Consider the following 17,420-nt stretch of genomic DNA (forward strand, 5'->3'; position numbering starts at 1 on the left):
AAATATCACTGAATGAAGGCCAGTAGGACAGTAGCCATCTCACTAGGTCACTGTAAATGAAGGTTGTGGACTGCTTGTGGCACTCAGTCTATGTGCATTGTCTTCCTGGGCATAGCAGAATACTCTGCTTTGTAAGGTAGTGTGCTCTCTCAGGACAGCACTAACACATCCCTCATGGCCTGCACTTCTCTCCTGCTACCATCCCCACCTTCCCTACCACAACTATATAAAGATGCTTGCATTGGGGATTCCTCTCGGTTTCAAAGCTCTATGTTCCCCGTTCCTTTGGGCTTCAGTGTTCAATGACTTGCTAAGAGAGAAAATAATTTTATCAGCTTGGTTATCACAACTGGCTAATCCTGAAAACAGATGTCCACATGCAAATAGGGCCAGGCTGCCAAACCTCAAAGCCAGCCTCAGAAATATACTTCCTCCAACAAGGCTCTGCCTCCTAAAAGTTCCATGGGCAGCACCACTAGCTGGGGAGAAAGTGTTTAAACACATGGTCCAAAGGGGGGTATAAACTGCAATTAAAAACTCAGGTATGCTATATATATGCAATGTGTAAATTATACCAATTTTGTTCCTGAAATGAACTAAATAATTTTCTTTATTAACTATACACGCACCACACCACACACACACACACACACACACACACACACACACACACACACACACACACATTGAGATTGTTCCTTAAGCAATGCTAACAAATTTTCTAATTTAAAAGGAAGAGAGCTTAGTTGGTATGTGAAGAGTTAAAAATATGAATTCCTGAGGCTGGGGAAGGAGCTTTGTGGGTCAAGTGCCTGCCTCGCCAGCATGAGAAGCTGAGTTCAGATCCCAGCACTATGTAGAAAGCCACACAGGGCAGCATTCATTTACAATCCCAGCACTCGAGGCAGAAACAAGGAAGGTCCCAAGGATTTTCCGGCTGGCCAAGCAGTGAGCTCCAATTCAGTGAGATAACCCCATCTCAGAAAACAAGTACAGAGCAAGAGCAAACATCTGACACTGACTTCTGTCTGTCGTATGCATGCACGCAAGTGTATGTGAACTTGTGTACTGGCACACACATTGTACACACAGACAAACTCACTCACTAACACATATGCACAGACATACACAAAGAATTCCTGTTAAATATTTCATAACTTAACTATTCTAATTTGGATTTTTTTCAGTTGACTAAAAATTCTAATGCTGTATCAAGTACTTAGTACTATTCAAGATATGTTTGGAGTGAAAAATACAAAATGTCACTTGGATTTAGTTTCATGCATCTTCATGTATACTATGTCTCAATTTTCATATTTTAGCTAGAAATATGTAATTTTGCCTGACTTTTGATACATATTGGTTGACTGTCTTTCATATGAAGACTGGACTACACCAGATTCCTCCATGACCATGTGATGTCAACATTATTTATTTATTTACTTTGGTTTTTTGAGAAAGGATTTCTCTGTAGCTTTGGAGCCTGTCCTGGAACTAGCTCTTGTAGACCAGGCTGGCCTCGAACTCACAAAGATCTGACTGCCTCTGCCTCCTGAGTGCTGGGATTAAAGGTGTGCGCCACCACCGCCCAGCTGTCAACTTCAGGTTCTCACTAGCACTGAAAGGCAGCTATGCTCACCGCTATACCACCAACATTCTACCATCTCACTAGTCCTGGAAATTACCCGATTTTGTTGTTTGATGTGGAATTCCGCTCCGTATGCTATGAATATGTTTTATTACCATTGGTTATTATTAGAAGCTGTTTGGGCCAGTGACTTAGTAAAGCCAGGTGGAAAATCTGAACAGAGATATAGAGAGAAAGTAGCTGGAGTCAAAGTGTTGCCTTGTAGCTGTGAAAGGAGAAAGATGCCGGCCATCAGCCAGAGCCTTAGCACTAGGCCACAGCCTCATGGTGATTCACAGATTAATAGAAATGGGTTAATTTAAGATGTAAGAGTTAACTAGAAATGTGCATAAGTTATTGGCCAATCAGTGTTGTAATTAGTATCATTTCTGTGTTATTTGGGTCTGAGCAGTCGGGAAACAAACAAGCAACCTCTGTCTACAGTTGTTAATCTGAGAGGTTAAAATGATCTCTCACAAGTCTGTCTGTTTCCTGATAATGAGTGGCATCTTGAAATAACTTTAAAAACAGCGGTTTTTGCAATGCATTTCTCTTCCCTGTCCTGATCTAAGATGCTCACGATGGACTCCCTTGTCACTTTCTGTCGTCAGATGATGGACATAATTATAAACTTCCCTAGGGCTCTAGTTGGAAGCACAGGACTCCTGTTATATTCAAAGAACAGAATGTCCAACTTTGTAAAAGGGAAAGCAATAAACAGGAGAACCTCTTTCTTCTGTATTACTTTTTATTTCTGTTTTTATTATCATTGTTGAGAGGTTTTTCCTATTCTCATTTTATTAAAAGGACAACTGTTCTAGAAGCTTTATATAAGTACATAACATTTGGAATTTGTGATTAGTTACAGCCCCAAAGCACAAATAATATAAAATAATATAAAATATGCTTCTTCCTGAAACAAATGTTAATTTGCCTTCTTGAAATTTGCTGTTTTCTGGTTACTACTCAACTATCAACAGAAAATATATTTTGTTTATAAAGCCGTTTGGTCACTCTAAAGAAATGGATTTAAAAAGTATAATTTAACATCAAGCTTCTCTTAAAGGTAGGAGCAACTATGGTGGCAAAAGAGCTCATTAGAAACTGGTTATTCCCCAGGATGGAGGGCAGGGAGAAGTTGAGGGTTACAGCACAGTTCAGAGTTGTGCTGCATAAGGGGAAAACTACCACAACCCCACCCTCTGTTCTACTTGGACATATATATATGCAATAAATTTCTCAAATTGAAATGCTTCACCTATTATGTAGTTTTCTTTAATTAATCTTTTTAGGGATAGTTACAGAATGGACTAGAAAATTTCTTGCAAATAAGGATCTTTTATTTCAAATATTTTCTGCAGACCTGAGGATTTGGGGCTTTTATTCCTTTATGTAAGTCCAGGCAACACATGGCACTGTAACTAGGTGATACAAATATCCCTTGTTCTTTGATTCTAGTCAGAGATGTCAGAACTCTAATGAGGAATGATGAAGCCGACCAGCCAGTACACACTTCCTTCAGCCTGTCCCATGCTCTTCTTGCTTGGTTTTCTTTCCTCTTCAATGTACTGCTTTATCTAGACTAACAAGTTTAAGAGTTTTCTGATAATGCAAAAGCTTTGGTTCTGCAGAGGAGAATGGAGGATGCCTCCTACCCTCAAAGCTCCTCAAAGATTCCCTGTTCTAAACAACTACAGTGTCTCAGGTTGTAAGCAAAGCATTTTTAGAACAGTATATGCTTTAAAAATAAAATGCTTTTGTGATTTTTGTTTCTTTGCCTGTTTCTGCTCTGTGACAGATAGTTGAGATTGCTTTTGGTTTATATTTTGTTTAGAATAAGTGTAGATGGTCTAGAGTCTGGTATTTGGAAACTTGTCTTTTCCATTTGTACTTTGATACCATGTTTATTTATTTTCTTTGACTTTTTCATATGCTTTTTTGAGACAGAAAAAGTATCACTCACCCTAACTACCTTGTAGAATTTTTGTTGGGAATCAAATAACATACCAGAGTAAAAGTATTCCATAGTCTGTAATATTAGACAAACATATACTTAAATTATTTTCCTACAGTTTAAGTTAACAAAAATTTACTTTTAGAAGTCTTCCCCCTGTTATTATGGTTACTCAAAATTGAAGACAGTGGCAAAGTAACTTTTATAGATTTCTCTAAAAGGTGTATGCTGAGTGGCTCAGTTGGTGAAGTGTTTCCTGCTCAAGCATGTCTCCAACACACATGTAAAAAATGAGCATTGCTGACTTCACAGGCAGAGACAAGAGGGTCTCTCTTGGGGGTTCCCTGGGCGAGGACACTAGTGCTCTGGGGTCAGTGAGAGACCCTGTCTCAATACAATAAAGTTTGGAGTAATAGAAAAATGGATGAGCATACATATCAACATGCACATACACACACACATGCACATACAAACGCATGCACACAAATATACATACACACAGGAAAAAGATACTAAAGAGCTAGCAAAGAGAGAAAAGCAGAAATTCTGTTACTGGTTACTCCTGGGAATGTGGGATACAGCTTAGCTGGCAGAGCACTTGATTGCATACTATACAAAGATCCCTAGGTCAATACTCAATGCTATATGCACTTGGAGTGTTGGTGCACACCTGCAGTCCCAGCTTTAGGAAGATGGAAATAAAAGGAAGAGGACCTTAATATTTTTCTCAGTGACATGGAGAGCTTGCGTAAGCCTGATGTCTATGATACTTTGTCTCAAAATAACAAAATTATTGAATATATATGATAATTTTGAGGGTGGGGCTATGAACTCAGTATTTTACCTGGTGCTGCCAATGTAGTCAAGACAGAATTTACTTTTTTTATTATGTTACTTTTAGATCTTCTCTTTTGAAAAGAGTGAAAATAGTTCACAATATTCCATTTTGAATATGAACAAAGCTAGCTCCTAAGTCCTTGTGTTTAGTACCATCAGTCTGCTCTTCTTGTGGGAAGGTGCTTAGTTGTCTGTCTTACAAAAGAGAAATCCCATTTATCATGACTCACCATCCAGGTGGTTCTTTGCCAGCTCTCCACCACTTAATGGAGGCTGAAATAGGCAAATAGTTTATGCACTGAACATAATGATTCATGTGTTACAGCTGTGGCCCACACTCGTTAATAACTGAATTTCTTCGGTGCCACACAGTTTTCTCTTTCTCAGCTTATCTTTTGAGAAAATGTCAACTCTTCAGTTTTATGGATGAGTATGTGAAAGTTAGTGAACCATAGTCTTTAAGAAGCCATTATTCATAATAGATGGAGTTGTTAGGAAAAGAATACTGCTTTAAATACCTTACTGAGATTTACATTTAGAAAATTATAATTTTCAAAGTTTTCAGAGAAATTATTCGTGCTTTCATTTTGGGGGGAAGTCTGGAATTACAATTTTTTAATTTCCTTCCATTATAATTTATTAATTATGGACTGAATATTCCAGAGTGGTCATCAATAATCTTCTGAGTAATTATTCTGAATACTGTTTTTTTTTAAACATTTGTCCAAATGTCTTTATGCCATTGAGTGTGTTGTAGAGGAAATTACAACTGGTTCAAATCAAGAAGCAAGGCAGCAAAACAACAGACTCTTATTGGTGTTTGTAATGCTCAGAATTAAAGTGACAAAGCCACATTGACTCATACTTTGGAGCTACATGTATCCTTGAACAAAAAGCAAATGCTTCCTATGTCTTTGGTGTTGACAGCATCAGAACACTCTCAGACTTCATAGCAGAAAGAAATGTGCTTGAACTCATAAATGGAAGCAATGGAAGTGTTGATTTCATCTTAAGGAAATAAAATATGTACTTGTGTAAATGACTTCAAAGGCCACATGCATAACTTTTGACAGATGATTCAACTTAAAAGAAAGTTTGTAAATGTCTTTCCATTGGTTCTGATGACTTCAGATGCAGCCGTTAGCCATGGTCTTTCCTGTTGAAACAGACAAATGAATCTGATTAGCGTTTCAACACTCACTGTGTGGCAGGGCAAGGATACCGTCTACTGGCTGCAGTCAAACTTCTGTTTTGTTTTTATGTGTTATCACTATTAGCTTTGGTGGGGGATGCTGTGTTCTGAGTCTCTTAAACATAAAATTTATCTCTTTTTTTCCCCCTGTGGCTTTCAGTGCTTCAGTGCCCAGAAATCGAGCTATAAAACAAAACGTTTTCCAGATGTTCTTGTTAAGTGTCTAGGTGTGGTTTGAATTCCCCTAAGCTGATAAACTTCTGAAAGTTGCCTTGATCATGGTGTCTTGTCACAGCAATTAAAGTAATGAAAACACTCGCTTTTGATAGAAATAGGAGGTGCACATGGAATCAGTATTGCTGTACTACATTTTATCAAGTGTGGTATGTTAGTTAGCGCTTTATCATTGAGACTTAATGCAGGGCCTGTGAAAGGACTCAAAGGGTCAGGGTGCTTTTTGCTAAAACTGATGACCCGAGTTTGATTTCTATGACTCCCATCTTCTTTTTTTCTCAAGTTGAGGTAGGGCTAAGCTCCTCCTCTTGTATTAAGGTTGGACAAGGCAAGCCAGTACGGGGACTAGGTTCCCAAAAGCCAGCCAAAGTGTTAGGGACCTGTTCTTACTGTTAGGAGTTCCACAAATAGACCAAGCTACTCAACTGCCACATATATGTAGATGGTCTAGGTCAGTCCTATACAGGCTTCCTAGCTATTGGTTGAGACTCTGTGAGCTTCTATGAGCCCAGGTTAGTTGTATCTGTGGATTCTCTTGTGATGACCTTAACATTCCTGCCCCCATATAATCCATCCTCTCTCTTTTTAACAGGATTCCCAGAGGTTCACCCAGTGCTTGGCTGTGGGTCTCTGCATCTGTTTCCATCAGTTACTGAATGAAGGTTCTCTCACTCAGGATGATTTTTTTTTGGTTCCATCCAATTTCAAATTTCCTGATGTCATTGTTTTTTATAGCTGAATAATGCGCCATTGTGTTAATGTACCACATTTTCTTTTTATCCACTCTTTGGTTGAGGAGTACCTAGGTTGTTTCCAAGTTCTGGCCATTACAAATAATATTGCTTAAACATAATTGAGCAAGTGTCCTTGTGGTATGATTGAGCATACTTTAGGTATATGCCCAAGAGTGGTATTGCTAGGTCTTGATGTGGACTGATTCCCAATTTTCTGAGAAACCGCCCTATTAAATTCCAAAGTGACTGTACAAGATTGCACTCCCACCATCAGTGGAGAAGTGTTCTCCTAGCTCCACATTATTTCCAGCATAAGCTGCCATCGGTGTTTTTGATCTTAGCCATTGCGACTGGTATAAGATGGTATCTAAGAGTCATTGAGCAGTTGTTGAGCAGTTCCTTAAGTGTCCTTTAGCCATTTGAGATTCTTCTGTTGAGAATTCTCTGTTTAGATCTGTACCCCATTTTTAAATTGGATTTTTTTATGTCCAGTTTCTTGAGTTCTCTATATATTTTAGAGATTAGCCCTCTGTCAGATGTGGGGTTAGTGAAGATCTTTTCCCATTCTATAGGTTGTCATTTTGTCCTATTGAAAATGTTCTTTGCCTTACAGAGCTTCTCAATTTCATTAAGTCCTATTTATTAACTGTTGATCTCAGTGTCTTTGCTACTATCATTCTAATCAGGAGGTTGTCTCCTGTGCCAGAGAATTCAAAGCTTTTTCCCACTTACTTTTCTTTCAGGTTCAATGTAAGTTGATTTATTTTGAGGTCTTTGATAATTTGGATTTGAGTTTTGTGCAGAATGATAGGTATGGATCTATTTGCATTCTTCTACTTGTCATTATCCAGCTATGCCAGCACCATTTGTTGAAGATGCTCTTTTTTTTTTTTTACATTGTATAATTCTGACTCCTTTGTCAAAAATCAGGTGTTCATAGTTACATAGGACTTACACCTGGGACCCCATCTTGAAGCAACAACTGCTATTTCCAGTTAACTTTTTCTCTGCCTCATGTTTGTTGCCTTGAGATGCGAACTCTCACCGACTGCTCCAGTGCTGTGCCTTCCTGCTGCCATGCTCCCACTCTGAGGGCCGTGGGTTCTCTGAAACTACAAACCCTCAGTAAGTGATTGCTTCCATGAGTTGCCTTGGTCATAGTAATTAAGACACACACCACAGACCTAGCCCTAACCCCAGTTCAACACATCTGTACATCATTGTATTAATACTTCGGTTTAATGCATGCCATTGATTAGCTCAATCTATCTTCCATTCTCGATCATGAGGATGATACAAGAGGTAAGAAAATTATTTTATTAATCTATTACTTAATATTTGAAATACTGTATATATCTAAAATATTGCAAAACTGAATAAATGAGAAGAGAAAGGAGATTATGAAGATAGCAACATGATAAAATATAGGGAGTATTAACTAAGGGCCTGGAAACCCCTTGTCATGTGATCTACGACTATGGACTCCCCCACCCCACCCCAAACAACAACCAACAATTTCCCATGATTCTGTGAAGGGGAGACAAGTCTTCTGTACCATGTGCTGAGTGGATGGATTATTTTTATTATTATTTAAGACCTTTATTAACAGGTGCTTATAGTTTGTTGACTTTTTTTTTTGAAAAAAGTCAAGTTGTAAACTTTTTATTACAAATTAAAAATGAAGTTCTTAAAAATCTTAACTTGACCAGATATGAAACAATTTAAAAACCATTAAAGGTGTATTGAGAAAAACCAGACCTTAAAAAAAAATAACACATTTGTCATTACCAAAAAGAGACATCTTTAGGTAAAAATAACAAAAACCCCATGCTGCATAGATAATGCAGATAGTTCTAGTGTACCTGGTCAACGGGCAAAAAGCAAGCACTTAAGGCCTTCAGCTCCAATCTTTGTTCATTTCTTATTGCTGGAATTTCATATTCGTTTCTTCTTGTTGGATGACCAAACCGGATGATGGTAGAGATGGTAAGCTGGCATTTACTCAGCCCCGCCCTGCTCTGCCTTGGGAGAGGATGAATTCTCAGCTAGTGGATCGGCTGCTTTTGTCTCTTTGCCATCTTGTGGTTTAGGGTTCTCTGGGCGTCTGGTCAGTAATTGACGTTGCGGCGATACCGACGTTGAGGTGGCTGCTGACCTTGGGTCTCGTCTCCTTGATTTTCTTTGTCCTCTTCATTGCCGTCCTCTCTAGGCTGTCTTTGGCGAGGAGGGCCCCTGCGAAATCGTGGTCTGTAACCCCAATACACATTCTGTCTCACTGGTCCACCTTGCTCTCCTTCACCCTGGTTGTCAGCACCTTCCTTGCACAGGAGGGTTAGAATACTGTGGTCGATGCCCATAGGGTCTCCGCAAAAAGGAAGGTGGAAACCTTCGCCTGCGATGGGGCTCGCGTTGTTGGGCTTGGCCTTCAGGAGCGCTTTCCGATCCCTCGTTCTTTTCCCCACTCTCACTATTCTGGCAATTCTTCTGGTAATTATGTGGAGGACCCCTACGACGTGGGTAGCATCTTATAATGGTTACGGTGTGCTGCGTATTTACTGCCTTGAACTGGAACTCCACCGGGGCCTGTAACATTTGCTGCCTCCGCACGCACTCTTTTCTCCTTCAACATCAAACTCCACAGTCTCTCCATCTCCTACACTGCGAAGGTACTTCCTGGGGTTATTCTTCTTTATGACCGTCTGCTGTACAAATACGTCTTCCTTGGTGTCATTCCTGTTGATGAAACCGTGTCCGTTCCTTACATTGAACCATTCCCAAAATCTTCTTGCGATGACCTTCTTGTCCCCACCAGCGGGCGGACCTGAGGCCGCCTGGGCCGCCACCACTCCCTGCGCAGCTGCGGAGCTGGGCTGGATGGCGCTGAGGGCGGCGGCAGGGAGATGGGGGGAGGCGGCGGCGGGGGAGGGGGCGAGGCAGCGGCGGTGGATGGGGGGGAGACAGAGGCTGCTGGGTCTCAACCTCGCTGCTCACGGTTGCTGTGGTGGTGACTGGGGCCGGCGGCGATGGCTGCGGCTCCTCCCAGGGTGTGATGGTGACTAGGTGGCGGTGGGGCTCTCAGGGCTCTCTGGGGTCCGCTGTCTGCTCCCGCTACCGATCGAGCTCTAGTGGATGGAGTATTGAAGTAGTTATTTAGCATTGGTTTTTATGTATGTAAGAGATAATGGTAAATACATTTCCTGAAGATTTAGCTTTGGAATTTTGAGAATGTCAATATTTTCTCACCTTATTGGTCAAGCATATTTTTTCAACAGTCTAGATACGAAGGGAAGGAGAGAAGATTCCATTTTTAAGTGTTTGTTAACAAATTCATATTTCTTTGAAAGTGGGATAGGAGATGCTGTTCAAATCTTTGCTAACATTATGTACTACTACACTCTAACTTATTCTTTCTCTTTTTAGATATAAGTATTTTCAGGTCTGAATTTTCTCATTTCTTAATTGAACCAGTTTTGATCATTCCATTTTTTCACTTAGAATTTTATCACCATTTTCTATTCCAGGATCCCATGAATATCAAACTACTTTTTGATTATTAGTCCCCAAAGTAAGTGAGGTTATTAAATCACCAGTATCAGTATACCAGAGAGCCTTTAATAAAAATAGTATGTTAAATACTTCTATGGCTGCTATTGTAAAATATGTAACAGAGAATCATCTTAAAGGAGGAATATCCATTTTGGCTCACGGTTTCAGAGGACTTGATTTGTAGCATTCATGATAGCAAATGCATGTGATGCCATTTTACATCTTGGTTAGACCAAGAAGCAAGGACCTGAGTCAGAAGCAGAAGTGGGTCCAAACATTAAAGGCCAGCCTAGTAGGAAGTCCTTCTTTAAACTAAACCCTCTGTTCCAAGCATTCCGTGACCTTCAAACATCTACTATCATTTTCAGATTAGGTATTCAAATGCATGAGCCTTTGAACTGGGAGCATTTAAATTTCAATAGATACTGCTCTGCTCAAGGCCTCCAGAGGCTCAGCCAACTCACAATTAAAAGTGTTTGCAGTCCAACTTCAAGATTCTTCCCAATCTGTTTCAACACCATTCAGAAGTCCAAAGTCTCTTCTAAGACCCTAGGCAAACTCTTAACAGTGAGCACCTAAGAAATGGTAAAGAAAGTTATTTCCTTCTACTATACATTGGAATAAGCATTTCCATTCCAAAAGGGAGGAATTCGAGTAAAGGAGGGAAACAATAGACCAATCTATCAAGATTTGTCACCACTTCAAGTTATAGCTAGGTTCCCTTGGACTCTGGCTACAGTAGTCTCCTACTGTACTGCTGTGCCAGGGAAGATATTTCCTTTGTTATCTTCATTTAAGAAGGATACCCCAGAGATTTTCTCTATTTGTGCAGTGTTTTCTCAGACACATTTGTTTCAAATGGAAATCCTTTAATGACTTTAGTCACCCTCAGGGGACTTCCTAGGCACTTATACTTTTAAGCCACCTTTTTTTTTATTATTATTCTAGTGAATAGTTCATGGTTTCTTTTAATAATTAGGGTTACTTTGGTCACTTTTAGCCTCTAAAAGTAGGACTAGGAAAAACAGGGATGTTAAACACAAAGGTTTATCTCTTCAACAGGAGAGATGTATAATGTGTTTATCACCCAGAAGGCAGGCAACAGAGGCGGTTAATAGCTTGGTGACCTCTACACTATTTGTAAGATGGAGACCACACCACATCCTCCCCCAGACCTCACCTGAGCACTCTTCAGCTTCAAGTGGAGCCCCTTCAGCCTCTGGGCCCCCCACCCAGCAATCTCCACACAGAGATTTGGGTAATGAATTTGTTGCCCCAGATCAAAGACCTTGCTGTTCATCATGTTGGTACACTGCTTCTATCCCATTGTCAGGAATGTGGAAAAATTTCCTATTTGTCAGTGCACTTTGGTGTCATATATATGTGGCAAGGCCTCTTGAGCTGTTGTGCCCACCTGGCTGACTGACACATTGGTGCATGATGTGGGATTCCCCTGTGTATGCTGTGAACAGCATTGGTTAATAAAGAAACCATCTTAGGCCTACTCAGGGCAGAATAGAGGTTGGCAGAGAAAGCTAAACTGAATGCTGGGAGAAAGAAGGCGGAGTCAGAAGAAGGCCTGTAGCCCTGCCAGAGACAGACACCAGAACTTCACACAGTAAGCCACAGTCACGTGGCAATACACAAATTAATAGAAATGGGTTAAATTAAGATGTAAGAGCTAACCAATAACAAGTTAAAGCTAATAGGCCAAGCAGTGATTTAATTAATACAGTTTCTGTATGGTTATTGAGCAGCTGGGAATCATCAAGCAGCCTTCTTACTACAGGTGCCCATCTAAAGACTAAAGTACATAAGTACTAAAGACAGTAAATAGTACATGGGTGGCTGGATAAAGTGGGAGCCCTTCTGCAGCCTAATGTCAAACCGGCTGATGTTCATAATGATGTGATTCAAGTACTGTTGCTGCTTTTCTCTGCAGCCCTTTGTCTTTGCCTTTCCCACCACTTTACAAAGAGACATTTGGATCCGGGTCAGTTCCCATTACAAACTGGCCATTGTCCTTTAACAGGTCCATGTTGTTAATATATTAGTTGACCACAGCCTTGATGAAGTTGAAAAGGGTGTTTTAGCTGGAGCCAGTTGTTTATAAACTGGTTCATCTTGAGTGTAGAACCCAACTGCATGAGTGTGCACAGGAAAACCTCATTATCAGTTTAATGGAAGTCAGGGACAGTAGAGAGGCCCTTAGTCCAATTTCAGAGCCTGCTTCCTTCTGTGCATTGCATTTGGACAGGAGCTGGATCTTCATCTCAGTTCAGAATATTTATGATGGGCCCTTGTTGAATTGTATGGAATTCATGGCAGGGGACTGAGTATAGGAGTGGACAGGGAAGAGAAGGATCCAGAGCCAAGCAGATCCAGATGTGGGGCTAAGTTTTTTAATTATTTATTTTTTAAAACTATCTTTTCTCATTTTACATACTAATCCCAGTTCCCTCATTCTCCTCTCCTCCCACTCCCTCCACCTTCCATTTACCCCCATTCACTCCTCAGAGAAGGAAAGACTTTCAACTTGAAGTCAACAAAGTCCAGGACATGCTCTGAGGAAGGACCAAGGCCCTCTCCACTATATCTAGGCTGAACAAGGTATCCCTCCAAAGAGAATGGGTCACAAAAATCCAGTATAACCAATAGGAATAGATGCTGTCACCAAAGTCTGTTCTAGCCATACCAATGTCACCCACATTCAGAAAGCCTAGTTTGATGTTATGTTGGTTCCCCTGCTGCTAGGCCAGGGTTGGTGAGCTCCCATGAGCTCAGGTAAACTGTTTCAGTACGTATCCCCATTGTGGTCTTGACTCCTTTGCTCATATTATTGCTTCTCCCTCTTTGACTGGATTTTGGAAGCTTAGCCCAGTGCTCTGCTGTGGATCTCTACAACTTTTTCCATCAGTTGCTGGATGAAGGGTCTATGATGACATTTTGAGATAGTAATCAATCTAACTATAGGGCAAGGCCAGTTCACACTCCCTCTCCACAACTATTTAGGGTCTCAATTGGGATCATCTTTGCGGATTCCTTGGAATTTCTCTAGTTTCTAGGTTTCTTGCTAGCCCCATAATGGCTCCCTCAATCAAGATATCTCCTTCCTTACTCTTCCTCTCTGTCCTTTCCCCATCTTGACCATCCCATTTTCTAAATTCCCCTTTTTCCTTCCTTATCCCTCTCTTCTCCTCCTACCCCCACACTCCCAATTTTCTCAGGAGATATTGCCTATTTCCCCTTCCCAAGAGGAATCCATGTATGTTTCTCTTAAGGTTCTCCTTGATACCTAGCTTTTCTGGGGGTTGTGGACTACAGACTGGTTGTCCTTTGTTTTATGTCTAATATCCACTCACGAGTGAGGGATTATCTCACTCTGTTCCATCGATTTGTATGCAAATTTCAAGATTTTTTTAAACTACTGAGTAGTACTCCATTGTATAAATGCACCACATTTTCTTTATCCCTTCTTTGGTTGAGGGGCATCTAGGTTGTTTTCAGGTTCTGGCTATTACAAATAATGCTGCTATGAACATAATTAAGCAAATGTTCTTGTTTGATTGAGCATACATTGGGTATATAACCAAGAGTAGTATTGCTGGGCTTGAGGTAGGTCAATTCTCAATTTTCTGAGAAATTGCCATATTGATTGCCAAAGTGGTTATGCAAGTTTGCACTCCCTCCAGCAATGGAGGAGTGTTCCCTTTACTCTGCATCCTCTAGAGTATCTTAGCCATTGTGATTCGTATGAGATGGTATCTTAGAGTCATTTTGATTTGCATTTCCCTGATGGTTAAGGATGTTGTAGATTTACTTAAGTGTCTTTTGGCCATTTGAGATTCTTCTGTTGAGAATTCTCTGTTGAGTTCAGTGCCCCATTTTTAATTGGGTTACTTAAAATTTTTCATGTCTAATTTCTTGAGTTCTTTACATATTTTGTAGACCAAACCATTGTCTGATGTGAGGTTTGTGAAGATCTTTTCCCATTCAGTAGACTTCCTTTTGTCTTATTGACTGTGTCCTTTGCTTTACAGAAGCTTCTCAGTTTCCGGGGATCCCATTTAGGTATTGTTGCTCTCAGTGTCTTTGCTACTGGTGTTATATTTAGGAAGTGGTCTTCTGTGCCCACTTTCTCTTCTATGAGGTTCAGTGTGGCTGGATTTATATTGAGGTCTTTGATCCATTTGTACTTAAATTTTGTACATGGGGATAGATATGGATCTATTTTCATTCTTCTACATGTTGACATCCAGTTATGTCAGCATCCTTTGTTGAAGATGCTTTCTTTTCTACATTGTATAATTTTAGTTTCTTTGTAAAAAATTAGCTGTTCATAGGAGTGCGGATTAATTTCTCAGTCTTTTATTACAGTCCATTAGTACACCTGTCTGTTTTTATGCCAATGCCAAGCTGTTTTCATTACTGTAGTTCTATAATAGAGCTTGATGTCAGGGATGTGATACCAGAAGTTTCTTTCTTGTCCAGGATTGCTTTGGCTATCCTGAGTTATTTGTTTTTCCATATGATGTTGAATATTGTTTTTTCGAGATCTGTGAAAAATTGTATTAAAATTTTGATCAGAATTGCATTGTATGTAGATTGCTTTTGGTAGGATTGTTTTTTTTTTAATGCTGGTACTACATTGGGACTAAAATTTTAAAACACTGTCCATACTTTCTTCTTCATGTAGGCCCCATGTATCATAAGGGTACCATATCCTTCTAAAACAGTGACATCAACTGGAGGCCAAGTATTCATAAACATGATGGGAGCTGGGAACATTTCAAATTCAAATGATAAACAAATACAACTAATGAGGCTTTCTCAGAACTACCAATTAGCATTTGTGGCAACCACAAATCTGGATCTTAACAGTTCCTCTAGGAATTTATGATGCACTGTAAAGTTTGAGAAACCCTAATGTCTGGAACATTGTCAGAGTATGTAAGCTATAAGTAACATTGGAAAGAAAGCAACATGACCGTCCCAATCAGTTAAAACACAGAGGTGGTATGATGACCAAATATAAACCCTCTTCTCAGACTATCACATAAGGTAATCCTACTTTTACAGAACACTGTTGTTGAATATCCCTTTATACTGTGTGAAGATGTGTCACTGTGATTGATCTGATAAAGATCTGATGGCCATTATCTGGGCAGGAAGAGGTTAGGTAGGACTTCTGGACAGAGAGCTCTGGGAAGAAGAAAGGAAGAGTTGCCAGTGTAATGCAGAGGAGCAAAACATTCAGGAGGAGAGATAAAAGCCACTAGTCACATGTCAACAGGGAGATGAATAACAATGGGGTAATTTAAAAGCTAGTGGGGCAAGACCAAGCTATAGGTCAAGCGTTTTTTTAATGTATTTATTTATTAAAGATTTCTGCCTCCTCCCCGCCACTGCCTCTTAAGGGAGGTCAAGCTTTTATAATTGATAAGTCTCTGTGTTATTTTGTGTGTGTGTGAGCTGGCAGTCTAAAGAAAAATCTGGCTACAGAACACTAGACAACTAACATTTATTTTTGGATGACTTTTTGTAAACAATTAACCATTTTGATTGTATAAACCTTTGTAAGAAAGAAGAAAGATCTATAATGGGGTGTCTGGGAATAAGGAAGAAGCATAGAGTCACTGTGGGTGGGAAGGAGTTAAAACATAAAATGGTTAAACTTTAAAGAGGTGAACCAAGTGGAAAACATGAAAAGCCACTCTTTCTTGTTTGGCTGTGAGCTAGTCATCACACTGGTACCATGACAGTACTTTGCAAAGTTGCTCAGAGTTCAACAGAAAAGATGAAAGAAAGCAAAGGAGGTAAGGGTGGGAGAGATGAAGTATGGGGATGAGTGTCTGGGCTGTGTATCTCAGCTAAAACAGGAGACCTATGGAGCACATTAACCTTCCAGAAGCAGGACTGCAATCTCCAGTACTCTCTACCAATGGCCTAAAAATTCCACACAAGGAGGAAGGGATCAATTGCATGTCTCTTTCATTGCAGATTTCAAGAGAGGCTGGGGGCATGTCTTAGTAGATGTATGCTCATAAGAGAAAAAGTGAATTAATTAATAATACAAAGATATAACAAGATGCAAATAAAATTGTCTAAGAAATTATTTGTTCTACTTGTTCTCTGTTAGCAAAAGAAATAAATTTAATGAAACTATAGACTAGTTATAACTGTCATTTATGAAAGACTGGTATTCGTGTTAGGATGAATGTACTGAATTTCTCAGAGGTTCATTTTTAGTGGTAGTATGATTTATTTTCCCAGGTGAAATATTACCTCCCCTTGACTCATTTAAAAAATAGTTTGTTTAAACTGTGTATATATGTGTATCTGAGTATGTAGACTTGAGCACTTCAAAACCAAGAACAGAGGTTGGATCCCTGGAAGATGGACTATAGGAGGCTGCCTCATGTGGATGCTGGGAAACAAACTTGGATCCTCTGAAGGAGCAGTATATGTTTTCAACTGCTGAGCCATCTCTCCAGCCCCCACCTCTTGACTCTTGAAGGAACACATAATGTATGCCCAAGGATACAACCCCACTCACTACATTTTCATTAACAGTCTCACATTGAATGTGTTCACACATTGTAACAATGAGAGGGGCCTGCTTGTTGGGGTTTTCTGTCCTGCCCCACAGCTGTTTAGCAACAAAGAAAATCACACAGAGATCTCTATAAGTTATAAAGCTGATTGGCCCATTAGGTCAGGATACTTATTAGCTCTTGTAGTTTATATTAACCCATTGTTCTTATCTATGCTAGCCACATGGCTCAGTACCTTTTTCAGAGGGGCAGCTCACATGTTGCTTCTTTGGTGGTCTGCGCAGGACTGGGAGGAATCAACTTCCTCCTTCCCAGAATTCTCCTGTTCTCATTGCATCATTTCCACTTCCTGTCTGGTTTTTCCGCCTATATTACCTGCCTGGCCAATCAGAGTTTGTTTAGAACATGATTGACAAAATACAGAAATTTCTCCCACACCAACACATGATAGTCAGATAGGAATCATACCAAAGAAATGTTGAGGGGAGTAAAAATCATTAACAAATGTAACTGGGTTGAAAGTTGAATACCACTGAGGTTTCCAAACATAATCATAGACATGAAGGAAGGTAGCACAGCCCTGATGTGGAGATGTTGAGCACATCACTGAATGAAGAAAAAGACACTATCGTGGATATTACAACTGTCATCTTGAGTAGGTCATGCTACATTCTGAGACTCAATTTTTATTTATGTGAAATATGAAAGTTGGAGACTTAGGGTGAACTAATACAAAAAGTGT

General features: G+C 39.9%; 1 pseudogene; it reads right to left on the reverse strand.

Moving 5' to 3' along the window:
* Nucleotides 1-8,421: 8,421 nt before the first annotated feature.
* The window catches only part of LOC126487814 (Y-box-binding protein 1-like), a 53,680-nt pseudogene continuing 44,681 nt past the window's right edge, over nucleotides 8,422-17,420 (reverse strand).

The sequence above is a fragment of the Alexandromys fortis genome, unplaced genomic scaffold, assembly GCF_014885135.2.
Source record: "Alexandromys fortis isolate MF-2015 unplaced genomic scaffold, M_Fortis_MF-2015_v1.1 scaffold_182, whole genome shotgun sequence".
In the NCBI taxonomy this organism is placed as follows: Eukaryota; Metazoa; Chordata; class Mammalia; order Rodentia; family Cricetidae; genus Alexandromys; species Alexandromys fortis.